Below are 3662 nucleotides of genomic sequence, written 5' to 3'. Positions count from 1 at the left end.
AGTTTTGCGAGAGAACACAAAAGATTTGAAAAAAAAAAAAAAAATCCTCCCATCCTAATTTTTTTTTTCCACCAACACTTAAAATTTCCTTCCTTCCTAATTTTTTTTTCCACCACCATGTCCCTTTAGGGGCTCCGTACAATAGTGTGTTTTTTGTCAATAATAAAAAAAAATACATAAAATGTATTTTTATCCGATTAATCGATTAAACGAAAAAATAATCGGCCAACTAATCGATTATCAAAATAATCATTAGATGCAGTCCTAGTTTGAAAGTGCCCAGTTTGTGCCACAGTCACTCATATACATTCATATAAAGTCACAACCGCTTAAAGGTGCATCAGACATGATCACAATACAAAGACTACAGTGGGGCCTTGTACACATTTACAGAGACTCTGTGACGCTTATCAGTAATATCAGAGATAAATGGCTAAAGGTGAGTCTGGTGCAAGGACAACAACCTCTCCTAATTATTTAAATGAACATACTTTAATAAGCAGTTAAATACATAAAACACTAAAGCAGTCCATTTTTACTACACTGAACTATTTTCTTAGAACACAGAAGAGATATTGGCAGCCTCAGTCACCATTTATGTCTCATTCTTGTACCTGAACACATGAAAACATATCACATGTGTTGCAATAGCAGTATTTGTGCATTTTCAGGGATGGGAATCAGATGTTGTGCTTTAAGTGCAAAAAATGAAATAAATTAACCCCCACCACAATCATGAATGACAATCTGTAAACATTTCCATCAGAGAGGATGCTGGCCGAAATATTTTAAGAGTCAGGATGTGTTTAACTGATATTTTAAACCAGCGGTAAAATAAAGCATAGATAAGAGGATTCAGACCACAGCTAACATACAAAGTCCATATTAGAAATGTCATCGTAGTGGAAGAGACTGCAGTGGTTTCTGTTAGAGAACAGATATAAAATGGAATCCAGCAAAGCAGATAAACTGTGACAATGATTCCTAATGTCATAGCAGCTTTACTCTCAGATTTCCTCCTCACTGAACCTTCCATTACACATTTACCAGCTTTCATCAGAGAGTTTATAGCTTTCACTTGCCATTGTACAACATAAAATATCCTCAAATATACAGAGATGATCACGACACAGGGAAATAGGAATAAAAAGAATAAATCTGTAAATGTCCAAGCAAGACTATTCATGACAATACACTGACCATAACATGTTTTGTGTGAGATATTAAAATATCCATTACTAATTATATACCCAACATTGTAACCTGAACAGCAAAACCAGCAGAGACAGATGCTCATTGAAGTTGTAGTCATGGTTATTTTCTGTGGGTACAGTAAAGGGTGACACACAGCCACATAACGATCAACAGCAATTAAAACTAAATTACTAAGAGATGTTGAAAGAAGCAACCTAACGGTAATTGCAAACATTCCACAGTAAGTGTCTCCAAAGTACCAACACATCTCAATTTGCTTGATTCCCTCTATTGGTATCACAATAAGGCCAGTAAACAGGTCGGCCACAGCCAGAGAGAGAATGAGCAGGTTTGTTGGAGTGTGAAGCTTTTTGAAGTGAGAGATGGAGATGATCACCAGCAGGTTCAGAAACACAGTCCATGCTGATAGCAATGATACGAACAGGTAAATGATATTATATTCGTATCTGGAGCGTTTTCCCTTGATACATGATGAGTTGATGGCAGGAAAGCAGTATTGAGTCTCATGATCCTCTGTCTCGTAGGCCATGAGTGAGTCTCCTCCTGTTAGGAGTTTGTTCTGCCCTCTTTACTGTCCTTTCATTTATGCAGTGTCTGGATCACAATGACCAACCCATCTACCACCCACTCTGATGATGCATAATAGCATAATTATTTTCATGATGCATGAACAGAACAGTGGAGTGAAGCTAAGATGTAAGAGGGTTTGTAGTCCTTTCTTCTGCACCTCTAATGTGTGTATAATTACTTGTTTTGTTAATGTAGCATTTTGACCTTTTATTTAAAAATAAAATCACAAAATGTAACCTTTTTTATTGAAGTAAAACAATTGAAGCACATGTGAAATCTGTCCAATGGTGTGACGGAACGTCATAGGCGGGTGACGTCATGACCAGGAAACTATAAAGCACACCCGAACCAAACAGACTTAGCTTCTGAAAGTCGAAGTAAGTCGATACAGGCATGCAGGGAGTATGGCAACGGGACGCAGCGTCTCGTTCCCTCTCAGGGAACCATGGTTACATACGTAACCTGAGACGTTCCCTTTCAAGGGAACTCACGCTGCGTCAAGCGCTTTGGGAACGGGATACCCACGCCGCCAGAAGACCGAGTGCCTGTCTGTGTGAAACTGTTCAGCGCACACTAAGACACCAGCACCCTTGACCCCGGGGTAGAGGCCACATCTAGGTTATAAAACCTAACAAAAGTGTGCGGCGAGGACCACCCCGCCGCATCACAAACTTCTTGGAGGGACACTCAAGACAACAGGGCCAAAGAGGCCGCCATACTCCGTGTAGAGTGAGCACGGACCTTAAGAGGAGAAGGAAGACCGGCAGACTCATACGCAAGTGAGATAGCCTCAACTACCCACTTGCTCAAGGTTTGCTTAGATGCGGGGTGCCCCTTACATGGGGCCCCGAAACAGACGAACAACTGATCCGTCTTACGCCACAGGGCAGCTCTGTGTACGTAAGCATCCAAAGCCCGAACAGGGCACAGCAAATTAAGTTTTTCCTGGTCCGGATCCAGAAATGGAGGAGGGCAAAAGGCCTGCAACATAATAGGGCCCGCCACATTAGTGGGGACCTTAGGGACATAACCTTCCCGAGGAAAGAGGAAGGCTTTGACCATGCCTGGCGCAAAGTCCAAGCAAGAGGGAGAGACCGAAAGGGCTTGTAGGTCACCAATTCTCTTTAACGAAGAGATAGCGAGGAGGAAAAGAGTCTTTAGAGTGAGGAATTTAACATGAACCTCTTCGATAGGCTCGAAAGGAGCAGTAGACAGGCCCTCCAACACTATGGCCAAGTCCCAAGTGGGAACTCTCTGACGTGCCGCAGGCCTCAGCCTCAGAGTACCATGGAGGAAGCGAGTAACCCATGGGTGTCTGCCCAGAGAAGCACCCTCCAAAGGAACATGGTAAGCCGCAACGGCCGCCACGTAGACCTTTAGCGTTGAAGGAGATAAACCAGAAGAAAACTTTTCTTGAAGAAACTCCAGAACTGTACCGACTGGGCAGTTAACAGGATCAACACTACGTTCTCTACACCAAGAAGAGAAAACATTCCATTTCAAGGAATACAGCTTCCTCATGGAGGGAGCTCTGGAATGGAGCATAGTCTCCACTACCTCAGTAGAGAGACCGGAATCTAAGAGCTGTGCCCCCTCAGAGGCCACGCCCACAACTTCCACAACTCCGGGTGGGGGTGAAGGATTGAGCCCCCCGCCTGCGAGAGTAGGTCCCTCCTGACAGGAATCTCCAGAGGAGAGCCGTCGAGGAGGGACATAAGGTCCGAGAACCATACTCGGCCCGGCCAAAATGGGGCTACTAGGAGCAACTGGACCCCGTCCTGGCGCACTCTCTCCAAAACTCCCAGAAGCAGAGCAATCGGGGGAAAGGCGTACAGACACGGCCTTGGCCACGTCTGCACCATAGCGTCCAACCCCAG

The 3662-nt window shown here is 44.0% G+C and overlaps 1 pseudogene; it reads right to left on the bottom strand.

The window, feature by feature from the left end:
- Window positions 1-733: 733 nt before the first annotated feature.
- On the bottom strand, window positions 734-1798 carry LOC127520034 (trace amine-associated receptor 13c-like; annotated as a pseudogene).
- Between the last annotated feature and the right edge of the window lie 1864 nt (window positions 1799-3662).

Source organism: Ctenopharyngodon idella, chromosome 10 (genome assembly GCF_019924925.1).
Source record: "Ctenopharyngodon idella isolate HZGC_01 chromosome 10, HZGC01, whole genome shotgun sequence".
NCBI classification, from domain to species: Eukaryota; Metazoa; Chordata; class Actinopteri; order Cypriniformes; family Xenocyprididae; genus Ctenopharyngodon; species Ctenopharyngodon idella.
Note: the sequence above shows the minus strand (reverse complement) of the source record. Positions and strands in the feature narration are given on the sequence as shown.